A 16,807-nucleotide genomic window follows, 5' to 3' on the forward strand; every position below is an offset into this window, starting at 1 on the left:
TATAGCTCTGTGATATAATTTGAGGTCTGGTATTATGATGCCTCCAAATTTGGTCTTCTACCTAAGGATTGCTTTAGCTAGTCTGGGTATCTTATTTTTCCAAATAAATTTCAGTACAGTCTTATCAAACTCTGTGAAGAATGTCAATGATATTTTGATGTGAATCCCATTGCATCTGTATAGTACTTTTGGAAGTATGGCCATTTTGGCAACATTAATTCTGCCTATATAAGAACATGAGAGGTCTTTCCTTATTCTACGTTCTTCTTCAATTTCTTTCTTTAGTATTCTATGTTTTTCATTGTAGTGGTTCTTTGTCTCTTTCATGAGATTGAGTCCCAAGTTTTTGTTTTTGTTTTATCAGACTATTGAGAATAGTATAATGTTATAGATTTCTTAATTTCTGTTTCAGAAGATTCATTTTTGGAATATAGGAACACAATGGATTTATGGGAGTTGATCTTATATCTTACTACTTTCCTGAATTCATATATCATTTCTAGAAGTCTTCTGTTCAAGTTTTGTTTTTGTTGGTTTGTTGATTTGTTGTTTGGTCTTCTAAATTCATGATCATGTCATCAGCAAACAGATAATTTGAGCTCTTCTTTTTCTATTCGTGTTCATTTAATTTTCTATTCTTGTCTGAATGCTCTGGCTAAAGTTTCAAAGACTATATTGAGGAGGAGGGAAAAAAGTGGACTTCCTTGTCACATACCTGTTTTCAGAGGAATTGCATTTGGTGTTCACGATTCATTATAATTCTGGCCTTGCTTTTGTCTTATATAACCTTTACGATACTGAGATTAGTTCTTTCTATCCCGAGTTTTTCTAGTGGTTTTAACATGAATGGGGACTGTACTTTGTCAAATGCTTTCTTCAAATCTATTGAGATAATTATCAATTTTTGACCTTAATCCTATTTATGTGGTGAATTATATATATTGATTCCTAAATGTTGAATTAAACTTTCAGCCCTGAATGAAATCAACTTGATCAAGCTGAGCTATCTATTAGATGTGTTTTCTAATGCAGTTTGCCAATATTTCCTTAAGAATTATTGCATCTGTGTTCATCAAAGCTACTGGTCCTAGTTTTTTTTCTTCAGAGGACTTTGTCTCATTTTGTTATCCGGGTAATACTGGCTTCTTAGAATAAGGTCAGCGGTGTTCTCTCCTTTCCAATTTCATGGAATAATTTGAGGATGATTGATATTGGGTTTTTTTTAATGATGTGGTAGAACTCAGTCGAGAATCCATGCAGTCCTCTTTCTCCCCTTCCCTCCCCCCAGCCCTTCCTTCCTTTCCTATATTGATCTTCCTGCCATTTACCCATAGATATTTTGAAAAGTTAGACCAAAGATGAGGACCAAAGATAAATAGTGAAGAGACAAGAGAGCATGCTATAGAGATTTTGCTTTTCGAATAAATGATTGGAGTTTATCTCCCATTATTCACCCTACTTCTGATCTCCTACTCCACTTTCTGCCCATGCTGGATTGCAGAGAGCCCTAGGAAGGCGGCTGGCGTTGGGCCAAGAGGTGGTGCATAATTAGTGTTAACACGGCGTGATCTACTTCCGCCTGATTAGTTAATGTCTCCTCTGCGCTAGTGGTCTAACAGATGTTCCTCATTCTTTCTTGATTGGGACCGTGGCGCATGCTCCAACCATGCTACTTAATCCTAAGCTGATTGGCTGCCTTAGTGTATATAAGACATTCTCTTCACCAGAAAGGAGATCGCAGAATGAAGATGGCAGAACGCGGGGGTCGCAGGACGGAGGACTAAAGCCACACCTCTAGATCGCAGAATGAAGGTTGCAGTTTGCAGAACGCGGGACTAAGCAGACACCTCCAGATTGTAGGTCACAGGACACACCACTAAGAAGCATCTCTGATAGCATGCACCTCTATCACACACCTTTAGGATGAAGGACGCACCTCTAAGAAGAAGCAGTAGACCTTTGATAAGTGTAGCACCTCTGAAAGAGTAGCATCTCTAAAATTAAGCAAAGTCTCTCTTCCTCTAAGCAAATCTCTCTTCCTTTAAGCAAAGTCTCTCTTCCTCTCAAAGCCTCTCTTCCTCTAAAACTAAAAGTAAGCAAAGCCTCTCTTCCGCTATAAACTAGCAAACAAGCAAGTAAGCAACGAAGTAGCCCAGATAAAGAAAATAGAAGTAGTTCCACCTCCAGTCCACCTCTGATAAATTACCACGGGATTGTTACTGCAGGCAGCAACACTGGATTATTTTTACTTTCTAGAAAGAGGCATGTCCTCTTCAGTCTCTGACACTATGATCATGATATAGATTTGCATGAAATCCCTTTTGCCATAATTTTCTCCTCCACTTTGTCTTGGTTTTTCATCTTTTGACTTGTAATCACTTCCTGCAGGAAGCCATCTGTCATCCCAAATTCACCATAGGTCCCAATTCTTTAACTTTCTAAAAGTATACTACCTTCCCTGTTCATGGCTATAATTGCCTAGTACCATAATTTCTTTTTCACCTGCCTCCTGAGCACACTGGAAGATCCATAAAGACAGGCTGTATGTAAGTCTGGTTCATCCACATTGCCCTACATATGGCACTGCTAATAGAGGAAGGAATGCTGATCTGCACCTCCCACTTGCCCAGTGGATCATAATTGAAATTGCAATATGAGTAGAATTTTTTCTTTATTTATGAACTCATGAGAATAAAGAAGATATTCTCTTCTTTTTTATTTATATTTGCACATAAATAAAATGCAGTTTATCAACTGCACTCCCCCAAATCCCCATCCTTCTCACCTCCCATCCCCAGACCCTTCTCTCTACCCTGATGGTCTCCCTTCTACTTTTATGGCATTTTTCTCTGTTTTTTTTTTTCCCTCTAGCTCCTACATACTATATTTTCTCTCTGATTGTAGTTTAAGAATTTAAAATTAGAACCAATTCTTTTTACTCATTTTTTTCTCCTGGGTGTCAAAAAATATATCACAATTAACTCATTTAAGTACTTACTATACAACATTATGTGCAAAACATTTAGAAAAAATTGAAAGTCTAACGTGGAGCATATCGAGAGTGCATATTTTGAAAATCTTTCATGATGGACAAATCTACTGATATAATTCATATCTGCTCTTAAAACATTCTCTAAGCTATATATAATGGAAACATATGGATGTATATATTTGGCATAAAATATCCATAAAGGGCTAAACTGCAATTGAAGACACATTGGGAATTTTAATTTCATGCTTTTGCAACAGCTACATATTTAAAAAGTTAATTAAGTAAAAGAGTTCAAAGGCTCTGTTTCCTTGGCTTTGAAGCCCTCAAACTATTTTAGTATCTGTGTCTGTCAAAACAAAAAGAATCTGTGCCTATATTAGCCTGCTATGGAGAAATGATTCAGCCTAAAACATTCTTCATAAAAGACATTTTGCAATATTTATTCAATATCTATTTATATTTGTACATCATCAGCCATGAAATGGAAAAAGTGATTGTAGCATTCCACATTTTAAACTTATTATCTATATTTTGTTGTTCCTCTTACCAAAGGCATTCGAATTAACTCAGTCAGGCTTACCTTTTTTCATCCGATAGGTACAGATAATAATTTTGATATTCTAAGCTGAAAAAAAATATTCTGATTTTAATTGCCAGTGAATGATAGGTGTATCAAATTTTAGTAAAGGAAAACTATGCTTTTCAGGGCAAAACTAGAGGGAAGAGGCATCAAATGATGGGGGAAAATATACTCTAAAGACTTAAAATGATAAAGGTGTATTTCTAAATGGTGGAAGATCTCCACATTATAGGTGCACAGAGACTCTGCAGCTGTTCAAGATCATCATAAAAGGCCCATGGTTGGTTTCTCTCTACTTCCTGCATGGATTTAATCATATTGCTTTTGTCTTCAAGTTTGCAAGCTGTCTGCATAGCATGAATATATTACCACCAAGAAAAGAAGTGAAGGTTCACGCACAAAAGTGAATCCCTCCTAGCCGGACTTGTGGCTTTTTCTTTATGAAGGAGGGGTCATTGTCCCATAAACTATCACTTGTATCTAACTTTCCTACACTGGGTGCAACCAAAGTTCAGATCCAGATGCTTAGATTTTGCTTTGCAGTGGTTACAGCCTTACAGTCTCTATGGAAGAATCAGGTATTGATATGCAAAAGGGTATTGAATTGCAGGTGCCCTTGGCCAGACTCCAGGACGTGCCACAGCTTTGTCACTCACTTTCTCCTCTTCCCTTTCTCCCTTATGAGCACACACATGCACACACACCCTCCGGTGCTGAGGACAGGGTAGTCACTAACATCATATGCTCCACAGTCCTGTTTTATTTCACCCTTTCGGATTGTTGATCATTATTCTCCCAGTGCGCTTGCAGGCCCCCACTCTCCCACAGGTGACCTTTCTAGTCTGTGTGATGTGAGTACCTTGCTGTTTCTGTGGGTTCTTGCAAAATATGAATTTTTATTTTTATCCACATAAAAATAATTTATGGACACATAATGATGCTTTGTATCTCATTCTTCATTTTACCTCATGGAAAGAATAATATTTTTCTAACTGTAGAAAATAAAATTTTAAATGTAATTATAAAAGGATTCTTAATAAATATTTGAGGATATGGATTATTAAAGAGTTTCCTTATTTATTCAGTATACGTTTACTAAATTCTAATTACGTTTCATTGTTGCTATGGATACAGCCGTGAAAACCATGCAAATCAATTTTTTTTTTATTTTTTGAGTTTTCTAAACTGACAATCTAGTAAGGTAAATAAAGGGGAAAAGTAAATTATTAAATTTTCTTGTATGTTAGAGAGTAAAAATACAATGAAGAAACAAGATCTAAAACCATAATTAAGCACAGGAAGAATTTAGGGCAGAGATGGAATGAAAGGATGGGCCTGTAGATAGATAATGGTGAAATCAGAACGGTAGCCCTGAGGTAATAACACTCATGTAAAGACCTGAAATGTGGGTAAAAATCTGAGTTGATATATAGGAAAAGGATTACAGGCAGAGGCACTTCTAAGTTCACACACTCTCAAGGAAAAATATACACCAGGCTAGTGGAAGAAGAGTAGGGCATCCAGTGAGGGCTATAGCAAAGGGAAGGGAAAGGAGAGGAACAGCAGGTAGGGGGAGACAAGGAGGAAAGGAACAAATCAGGTAGGTCTTCATGAGCACTTTAACTTGCCCTCTGAACAAGACAGCAGGCCGTGTGCACACTGGAGCTGAGGAATGAGGTGACTAGTGTAACACTGTAACAGGTAAATTCAGCTGCACTATAGGAAGAGAGCAGTGGAGGATGACACCTGAAAAGAGGGAGACTCCCTCAAGGAAACAAAATAATCCAAATGAAGTATGTTGACTACTTGGGAGAAGATGGTAGCAAAGAGGCAGTGAAACTGATTAAATTCCAGCTATACTTTCAAGAGAAGGGTCAGACAAAATACTTTGGTGAATTAGATGCAGAATGTGAGAATAAGTGCTATCAAAAATCTCTCCAGACTTTTTTAATGAACCACCCAGAATGGAGTTGTGATTTATAGAGATGAAAAATCTCCAAATAAAACAGAAATGCATATTACTATCTAAAAGTCATGTTGGACATGTATTATGTGGTATGCTTACTAGAAATCGAAGTGAACATATCAACCACATGTTTGTAGAAGAAGATCCAACCACTCCAAACTGTGACTGGGCCCAGATCCCTGACAGCTTTAGCATCTTCTCATCAATTACCATAAAGTAAGTTCCAAAGTGGACACTGAACAGCAGCATGCTGGAACTATTAGTTTTACCGTTAACTTGTCACAATTATGTCAAAGTGCATCACAAATGAATGCCCTGTACCACTGCCTCATTGAGGAAGGATTTGTACGTTCAGTCTCTAAGACAGGTGCTGCAGCTGGAGAACTGTGCCATGTTTGCTACATGATGTAGCACAGTCCCAAAACAATCCAAGTAACCATAAAGTTCAAAAGTTTACTACAGCATTCTTCCAGAGGAACCTACTCCATTTGTCCTCACAGGTGAGAGGTACCCTTGACCATTCACCATGGATAATTATTTATCCGTATTGGAAGAATAATTTCCAACTTGATAAACCATCACTAGAAAAACAGAACTTGAACCAACTCTTTCCTAAGATACAATTTTTATGTTACACAGATGGAAGGATCAATAGCAGGTTGTGCTGCGTCACTCATGGCCTGCATGGGAATGGAATAAGTAACCCTCGGAAGTGTGGGATGGCTGGAAAAAAAAGTCTGAAAAATATCAAGAAATAAAGTGAAAGTTCAGGAAAAAAATTTGAAGCAGGGTCTTGAAGACCTGATGGTCTGATCCTAACAAAAGAAAAAGATGGGGCCATTCGACTCTAGGCTTCCCTCTCCTGCTTAGGAACCCCAGGTTGCTCTGCCTTGCAGGGGTTGATGATCCCTAGGGAAAAGGACTGGCTCCTGGACACCTGAAATGGTTCAAAAAACTGGAGAGACACTGTACTGAATGAAAGCAGGGAGCTTTAAGCAGAAAGCTTCCAGAGCTGTTCATGTAATAAATTTGATTTTATTAAGTACAGCAAGAACAGGCAACACATTGAAATTATAGAGTTTCTTGAATTAACACAAAGGAAAAATAATATGTACTATTGCTTACATCAAGAAATAGAACATTAATGATGCCCTGAGAACACCTTCTCACCCTCTTCCTCTTAGTACCCCTCCATAATGTCTGATGGAACTGTTGACATTCAGGGATGTGCCCCTTGATTTCACTGAAGAGGAGTAGCAATGCCTTTCAGCCAGCTCAACAAAACTTATATAGAGATTTGATGTTACAGAATTACAGAAACTTAGTCTTCCTGGCAATGTCATCTCATAATACCGAAGAAGTTTCACCAGACCAGGGCATAAGACATATATTTCAAAAAGTGATTAATGGAAAATATGAAAATTGCGACCTTGAATATTTACAACACAGGACAATATGGGGAAATTAAATGCAAATGAACATCAGAAATTATATTATCAATAACAATGCCTCGGGCTGGGGAGATAGCTCAGTTGGTAGAGTGCTTGCCTTGCAAGCACAAGGCCCTGGGTTCAATCCACAGCACCACAAAAAAAAAAAAAAAAAAAAAAAAAAAAAAAGATGCCTCATTCACCAGCAGAGAACTCATAGAGGAGAGAAGCCCTTCAAATGTACAACATGCAACAAAGCTTTTAATGACAAATCGCACCTTATTTGCCATCAGAGAATTCATACTGGAAAGAAGCCCTACGAATGTAAAGATCGTGGTAAAGCTTTTAATGCAAAATCACACCTTATTTGCCATCAAAGAATTCATACAGGAGAGAAGCCTTACAGATGTATAGCTTGTAACGAAGCCTTTGATAATAAATCATGCCTTAGTCACCACCAGAGAATTCATACTGGAGAGAAGCCCTTCAAATATACAACGTGCAACAAAGCTTTTAATGACAAATCGTACTTTATTTGCCATCACAGAATTTATACTGGAGAGAAGCCCTACCAATGTACAGAATGTGACAAAGCTTTTAATGACAAATCACACCTTATTTGCCATCAGAGAATTCATACTGGAGAGAAGCCCTAGCAATGCTGAGAATGTGACAAAGATTTAATGCAAAAATCACAACTTATACGCCATCAAAGAATTCATACAGGAGAGAAGCCTTACAAATGTACAGCATGCAACAAAGCCTTTAATGAAAAAGTAGACCTTAGTCAACACCAGATAATTCATACTGGAGAGAAACCCTACAAATGTAAAGAATGTGGCAAAGTTTTTAATGTAAATCAAACCTTATTGAAACCAGGGAATTCATACTGGTTGAGAAGGCTTAGGATGTTCAGATTGTGGCAAAAATTTTAATAAAAAAGTATGACTAATTCACCACCAGGGAACTCATACTGGAGAGAAGCCCTACAAATGCAAAGAATGTGATGAAGATTTTAATGGAAAAGTATACATTTCTCACTAGCAGAGAATCTACTGAAAAGAAATCTACAAATAAAAAGAATGTGGCAAAATTTTATTTTTCAAAAAAATTATTTTTAATTGTTTCCAATTGGTATATGTGATAGTAGAATGCATTCAGACAAATTGTACACAAATGGAGTGCAAACTCTCCTACCACAGGCTGCAAGTGTTGCAGACACAAAAGTAGTTTAGTCACACATGTATTCAAGACACACGAAAGTACTGATGATCCAGATCATCTTTCTTGTGCTCCTGAGAAAGGATAATGGCTGTGGAAGGAAGGGTCCCACCCTCAAAGTCTACGTCAGAGAAGAAGGTACACAGCAGCAACAGCAACATTTTTCCCTCTGTGTCCTCAACATGTGTCTCATGCTAGCATGTTAAAGCTAGGTAATCTACCTGTAAGTGTGTGTGACTGCACAGATGCATGAGTATGCATCAGAAAACAACTATACCCATACACCCATTTGATTGATCTCTGGACATTCAAAATTAGATGTGATAGTTTTAATTTGATAATTAAATAAATGATGTTGTTCCCCTATTTTAAAAACTCTTACAGTGTAAAATCATTTGACCCTTGCTGTGTCTCAAGTAAAATAATACTAATTTTTAATGTATGATTTGTAACAAAAATAAATTATCTCACATCAGAAAAAAGAAAGAAAAAAGACCGTGAATGCTTTATTTATAGTGAAACACACCAAAGAATTTATGGTGAGGAGGGGTTATTCAAGGTAAACAAGAAGCAAGAGGCTGTAGGAGAGTTGGCTTGATTGGGGAATTATCACTTTCAGGGTAATTCTTTCTCCTCCAGGCAATTGATGCCCCGAGGCTAGTTGGGGCACTGCTATCTCTCTCCACCTTGAGGGAATTGCCTCTGAATCTAGGGCTGTCTGAGCCAATACACTGCATGGTATACAGAATTCTCTCTCTGAGCAGGACACCTGCCAAAACAGGAGCAATCTCAGATGGGTGAAATTGCACCAAGAGTTCTTGGAAGGGCCTACCTCCACTTTAGAGTTGACTCAGACATGCACAGCACATTCATGGATTCCCACAGTGCTGTGTGTCTTTATATCTTTCTATCTTAATAATTACTATTTGGGGGCATTTCAACATAACATGGGATGCCCCCAATAAATCAGGAAATAGTGTAAATGCATATTGGAAGAATAATTTCAACTTGATAAATCATGGCATTCTTATCGACCTTCTCTGGTATGATATAGCAAGCCGGATCATCTTGTTAGGGGAAGGAATATCAGGGCTGTGTTCGCCAAGAATGAATGCAAAAAAATATTTTTTTTTGTTATCTGCCACTCCTACAGCAGAAGAGAGGAAGAAAATTTTCCACGTGTTTTCAAGCAATTCAAGTACCTCATTAGTACAGGGATAAGACTTCAGGTGGGTAATATCTGATTATTATGCAATATTGTTTGAGAATTAAATTAAAATTAATTCACTTATAAAAAATGTCCCTGCCAATGAATTGATGCTAGGCTTTTGATGTTCCAAACATTTATTTTTCACCCTATAAACAAATTATTAATGGAATAATGGTGATGTCAGGGGAAAGCACTTCCTCTCAGACTTTGGCAAAGAACTTCACCAAAAATATCAAGAATTTTGCACTCTAAGAGACAGAGTTGGGGCCAATAACATTTCTCAAATGTGACCTAGAGCGAAATAAGTGAATAAAGTGTAAACAGTTTACTTCTTAGTCACATCACCAAGAGAAAAAAAAATTAGCACATGTCAAAACAACAATACACACACAAAAATTCAACCACACTCCTGAGAAAATTCGTTAATAGGCATGGGTTTTATTTCAAATCTAGAAAAAAAATGTTTTCATCCTCATCTATAGGCATTCTCATTTTTTGTTCTTTCACATTCAGGGTTCATATTTCTGGGTTTTTCTGACTTGACTATGGAAGAATAGCAAAGGAAAAATACATAAATATGGGTCAAATCTTTTAAAGTAAACTCTCAATTTTAGACCGGGCAAAATTTCAAGGGATTTCAGACTTGGGAAGAGTCTTTCAATGTTGACTATGGAGAAGGCAAAGGAAATACCTCAAGAAAGAAGAGGAGCACAGTGGCAAACGGGTGAAGACAGTGGTCTGTATGCTGTGTGTAATTGCTCTGCTCTTTCAATTTATGTTCTATCTCGAGGGAGATGTCCACATTGCCTAGGGACCCCCCACATACTAATAGTTACAGTTACAGAAGAGGGTTTTGATATTTTTCTAAGCTCTACAGCAGACTCTGATACATTCTCTCCACCCTGTGTATAAGAATCTTTCTGTGTGATATCCTAATTGCATGCTCCAAGGGAACCATTTTATACTAGACCTTATAATAATTCCTCTTCTAAGGTAATGACACAGGCCTCTTTTAGAAAAAAAATGCCATTAACTCCTCTTGAACACAGTACAGTGTGTCTGACAGTTATGAATCCATAACAATAGCAATAGTCATATGAAAGCAATCCCTTAAAACTCTATTTCACTAGTATCTCCATCTCTTCAAAGAGCTATTCTTTGTTCAAATACTATATCTCCAGTAAAAAGTGGAGAGTAACATAATATAATTTTGTTTATGATATAATTTTGTTCATGCCAGGCCCAAATTTGCTTTACGCAAAAAGATAAGTGTTTTGCAAAAAGATAAGTGTTTTTTCCACTCTTTGTCCCATTAGTTCTTATGTGCAAATAAATGGAAATATTACAAGATACACATTTGGGTCAGCTCACAAAACTTTAAGTCTGCCCACCATTATGGGTGTCTTATCAAGGTATTGTATTAAAAACAAACCATAATACATCATTAGTATGTGTGACCCTAACATTTTTATGTTGAAATTGAACCACCCAAGGTGATGTTATCAGGAGGTAGGGCCTTTGGGAGGTGATTCGGTCATGAAGGTGGAGACCCGAAGAATGGGTTAGGTCCATGATAAAAGAGGCCCAAGGAAGCTCATTACCACTGTCAGTCATGTGAGGACACAGCAAAATATGTCTGTATATGAAGCAGGAAAGGGCCCTCACCAGACACTGAAATTGCTTGTGCATTGAATTTAGATTTCGCAGTCTCCAGAATCATGAAACATAACTTTTTGTGGTTTCCGCATAATTGTATGACTTTTTACTAATGCAGTTCAAAGAGAACAAGATAATTAGCATGTGATTGAAAGATTTGCTCAGTGCTGGGAATGCAAAGATTAAGAGAAACCCACAATCTTAGGACAAATGTCTATAAAACTTCAAAAAATCCAGAGTTATTATATTTAGCATTACCTATATCATAAAATGAGATGAGAATTTTAGCCTTCTTTTAGGGCTTCCATGGTCTAACAACATCTGGACCTGACTATTCTCCTGTCATCCCTTCCTTCTGCTCACTGTGTGCAATATGGCCTGTGTAGACCATGACCCACTTAAATTCATAGTGCTATCAAGTTCTTGTTCTCAAATATCCCCTTTCCTCTATGTGAAAATGACTTACTAATATGTTTAAGTCTCTAATATATTCTTCCAAGAAGTTAATGACACCATTTAAGGAACCCATATTAAACTCTGAGAATACCATTCATCATATTGTTTGCCAAATTGTAGTATTTGTTTAAAAGTGTGTCCTTTTCAATAGAGTGTGAATTACTTGGTATTGGGCTATATTTTTTCACCTTTGTAAAGACAATGCCTGCTGTTATAGTTCACTTTCTCACTGCTGTGACTAAATGATCTGACCAGCACAATTATAGAAGAGGAAAGGTTTATTTCAGTAATTACTATTTCAGAGGTCTTAGTCTTTAAGGGTGACTCCATTCCTTGGGATTCGAGATGAGACAGAATAGTGATATATATATTATAATATGTTTATCACATTTACTACCTGAGAGATCCTACTCTATAACATAGTGAACATACTGTTGATATCTTTATAAAAGAACAAATTACTTATATCTCTCCTTAATCTTTGTATGATTTTGACTAATTGTTATAGTTTTGATTTTTCTTATTTAAAGGTATCTATTATTTTTAAATTTATTTTATTGTAAACAAATGGGATACATGTTGTTTCTGTTTGTACGTGGAGTAAAAGCATACAATTTGCATATTCATACATTTACATAGGGTAATGATGATTGATTGTTTCCGTTATTTTTTTCCTTCCCCCCCACCTCTCCCTCCTCTCTTCTCCCTCTATACAGTCCCTCCTTCCTCCATTCCTGCTCCCCCTCCCACCCCCCATTATGTGTCATCATCCACTCATCAGTGAGATCATTCGCCTTTTGGATTTTTGAGATTGGCTTATCTCACTTAACATGATATTCTCCAATTTCATCCATTTGCCTGCAAATGCCATAATTTTATTATTCTTTATGGCTGAGTAATATTCCATTGTATATATATACCACAGTTTCTTTATCCACTCATCAATTGAAGGGCATCTAGGTTGGTTCCAGTCTGGCTATTGTGAATTGAGCAGCTATAAACATTGATGTGGCTGTATCTCTGTAGTATGCTGATTTTAAGTCCTTTGGGTATAGACCAAGGAGTGGGATAGCTGGGTCAAATGGAGGGTCCATTCCAAGTTTTCTAAGGAATCTCCACACTGCTTTCCAGAATGGCTGCACTAATTTGCATCCCCACCAGCAACGTATGAGTGTATCTTTCCCCCCACATCCTCTCCAACACTTATTGTTGCTTGTATTCTTGATAATCGCCATTCTAATTGGGGTGAGATGGAATCTTAGGGTAGTTTTGATTTGAATTTTCTTATTACTAAAGATGGTGAACATTTTTCATATGTTTGTTGGTTGCTTGTAGATCTTCTTCAGTGAAGTCTCTGTTCATATCCTGAGCCCATTTGTTGATTGGGTTATTTGTATTCTTCATGTAGAGTTTTTTGAGTTCTTTATATATTCTGGAAATTAGTGCGCTATCTGAAGTCTGAGTGGCAAAGATATTCTCCCACTCTGTAGGCTCTCTCTCTCTCTCTCTCTCTCTCTCTCTCTTTGCATTCCTGATAGTTTCCTTTGCTGAGAGAAAGCTTTTTATTTTGAATCTATCAGAGTTATTGATTCTTTTTTTTATATCTTGTGCTATGAGAGTCCTGTTAAGGAAGTCTGATCCTAAGCCAACAAGGTTAAGATTTGGACTTACTTTTTCTTCTATAAGATGCAGGGTGTCTTGTCTGATTTCAAGGTCCTTGATCCACTGTGAGTAGATTTTTGTGCAGGGGGAGAGATAGGGGTGTAGTTTCATTCTGTTGCATATGGATTTCCAGTTTTCCCAGCACCATTTGTTGAAGAGGCGATCTTTTCTCCATTGCATATTTTTGGCACCTTTGTCTAGTATGAGAAAATTGTAATTTTTGGGTTTGTGTCCGTGTCCTCTATTCTGTACCATTGATCTACCTGTCTATTTTGGTGCCAATACCATGCTGTTTTTGTTACTATTGCTTTGTAGTATAGTTGAAGTTCTGGTATTGGGATACCCTTGTTTCATTCTTCCTGCTAAGGATTGCTTTAGCTACTCCGGGTTTCTTATTCTTCCAGATGAATTCCATGATTGCTTGCTGTATTTCTGTCAGGTACATCATTGGGATTTTAATTGGAATTGCATTGAATCTGTATAGTACTTTTGGTAGTATGGCCATTTTGACAATATTAATTCTGCCTATCCAAGAACATGGGAGATCTTTCCATCTTCTAACGTCTTCCTTAATTTCTTTCTTCAATGTTTTATAGTTTTCATTGTAGAGATCTTTCACCTCTTTGGGTAGATTGATTCCCAAGCTTTTTATTTTTTTGAGGCTATTGCAAATGGGATTGTTTTCCTCATTTTCCTCTCAGCTGTTTCATCGCTTCCGTATAAAAATGCTTTAGATTTTTGTGTGTTGATTTTACAGCCTGCTATTTTGCTGAATTCATTGATGAGGTCTAGAAGTTTTCTGGAGGAGGTTTTTGGATCCTCTAAATATAGAATCATGTCATCAGCAAATAGTGACACCTTAACTTCCTCTTTTCCTCTTCGGATCCCTTTAATTTCTTTAGTCTGCCTAATTGCTCTGGCTAGAGTTTTGAGGACAATGTTGAATAGAAGTGGTAAAAGAGGACATCCCTATCTTGTTCCTTATTTTAAGGGGAATGGTTTCAGTTTTTCTCCATTAAGAATAATGTTGGCCATGGGCTTAGCATAAATAGCCTCTACAATGTTCAGGTATGTTCCTACTATCCCTATTTTTTCTACTGTTTTCAGCATGAAGGGGTGTTGTTTTTTGTCAAACGCTTTTTTCTGCATCAATTTAAATAACCATATGATTCATATCCTTAAGTCTATTGACATAATGGATTATGTTTATTGATGTACGAATGTTGAACCATCCTTGCATTCCAGGAATGAACCCCACTTGATCGTGGTGCACAATTTTCTTAATATGTTTTTGGATACGGTTTGCCAATATTTTGTTAAGGGTCTTTGCATCTATATTCATCAAGGATATTGGTCTAAAATTTTCTTTCCTTGATGTGTCTTTGCCTGCTTTGGGTATGAGGGTGATATTAGCTTCATAAAATGAGATCGGTAGGGTACCCTCCTTTTCTATTTCTTGGAATACTTTGAGAAGTATTGGAACGAGTTCCTCTTTGAAGGTCTTGTAGAACTCGGCTGAGAAACCGTCTGGTTCTGGGCTTTTCTTGGATGGTAGATTTTTAATGGATTCTTCTATTTCATTGTTTGATATTGATCTTTTTAAATTGTGTATGTCCTCCTGGTTCAGTTGGGAGGAGCATATGTCTTTAGAAATTTGTTAATATCTTCGGTACTTTCTATTTTGTTGGAATACAGATTTTCAAAGTAACTTCTCATTATGTTATGTACCTCAGTCATGTCTGTTGTGCTATTTCCTTTTGCATCATGTATTTTAGTAATTTGAGTCTTCTCTCTCCTTCTCTTTGTTTGTGTGGTTAAGTGTTTGTCTATTTTGTTTACTTTCTTAAAGAATCAACTTTTTGTTTTGTCAAGTTTTTGAATAGGTTCTTTTGTTTCAATTTCATTGATTTCTGTTCTGATTTTAATTATTTCTTGTCTTCTACTACTTTTGCTGTTATTCTGTTCTTCTTTTTCTAGGAATTTGAGCTGTAATGTTAGGTCGTTTAGTTGTTGACTTTCCATTCTTTTCTGGAATGCACTCCATGCAATGAATTTTCCTCTTAGTACCACTTTCATAGTGTCTGAGAGATTTTGATATGTCATATTGTCATTCTCATTGACCTCTAAGAATTTTTTAATCTCCTCCCTGATGTTTTTTGTTATCCATGTTTCATTCAACAGTATATTCTTTAGTCTCCAGGTGTTGGAGTATTTTCACTTTTTTATTTTGTCATTTTTATTTTGTCTACTCTCAGTCCATTATGATCTGATAAAACACAAGCCAGTATCTCTATTTTTCAGCATTTCCTCAGGACTGCTTTGGTCATAACATATGGTCTATTTTCGAGAAGGTTCCATGTGCTGCTGAGAAGAAAGTGAATCCGCTCATTGATGGATGGAATATTCTATATGTCTATTAAGTTTAGGTCATTGATTGTGTTATTGAGTTCTATAGTTTCTTTGGTTGATTTTTGTTTGGAAGATCTATCGAGTGGTGACAGCAGTGCATTAAAGTCACCCAGGATTATTGTGTTGTGTCTATGTGATTCTTGAAATTGAGAAGGATTTGTTTGATGTACAGGGATGCAACATTATTTGGGGCATAAATATTTACTATGGTTATGTCTTCCTGATTTATGGTTCCCTTAAGCAGTATGAAATGTCCTTCTTTATCCCTTATGACTAACTTTGGATTGAAGTCCACTTTATCTGATGTAAGGATGGAAACCCCCACTTTTTTACTGAGTCCATGTGCGTGGTAGGTTTTTTCCCATCCTTTCACCTTTAGTCTGTGAATGTCTTTTTCTATGAGATGAGTCTCTTGCAGGCAGCATATTGTTGGGTCTTTCTTTTTAATCCACTCTGCCAGTCTATGTCTTTTTTGATTGAGGAGTTTAGGCCATTAACGTTCAGGGTTATTATTGAGATATGATTTGTATTCCCAGTCATTTGGCTTATTTTTGGTTTTTAAGTTGGCTTGGTTTCTCCTTTGAGTGTTTTTTCTCTAAGGCAGTTCCTCCCTTTGCTGACCTCCATTGTTGTTTTTCATTTCCTCCTCATGGCATATTTTGTTGAGAACATTCTGTAGTGCAGGCTTTCTATTTGTAAATTCTTTTAACTTTTGTTTATCATGGAAGGATTTTATTTCACCTTCAAATCTGAAGGTTAGATTTCCTGGGTATAAGATTCTTGGTTGGCAACCATGTTCTTTCAGAGCTTGAAATGTGTTGTTGCAGGCCCTTCTAGCTTTTAGAGTCTGGTTTGAGAAGTCGGCTGCTATCCAAAATGGTTTCCCCCTATATGTAATCTGATGCTTTTGTCTCGTGGCCTTCAAAGTCCTATCTTTATTTTGAATGTTAGGCATTTTCATTATAATGTGCCTTGGTGTGGATCTGTTGTGATTCTGTGCATTTGGTGTTCTGTAAGCCTCTTGTATTTGATTTTCCATTTCATTCTTCAGGTTTGGGAAATTTTCTGATATTATTTCATTGAATAGGTTGTTCATTCCTTTGGTTTGCATCTCTGTGCCTTCATCAATCCCAGTAATTCTTAAATTTGGTCTTTTCATGATGTCCTATAGTTCTTGGAGATTCTGTTCATGATTCCTTACCATCTTCTCTGTTTGAAAAAAATT

This window comes from Sciurus vulgaris (assembly GCF_902686455.1).
Source record: "Sciurus vulgaris genome assembly, contig: HiC_scaffold_135_arrow_ctg1, whole genome shotgun sequence".
Classification (NCBI taxonomy): domain Eukaryota; kingdom Metazoa; phylum Chordata; class Mammalia; order Rodentia; family Sciuridae; genus Sciurus; species Sciurus vulgaris.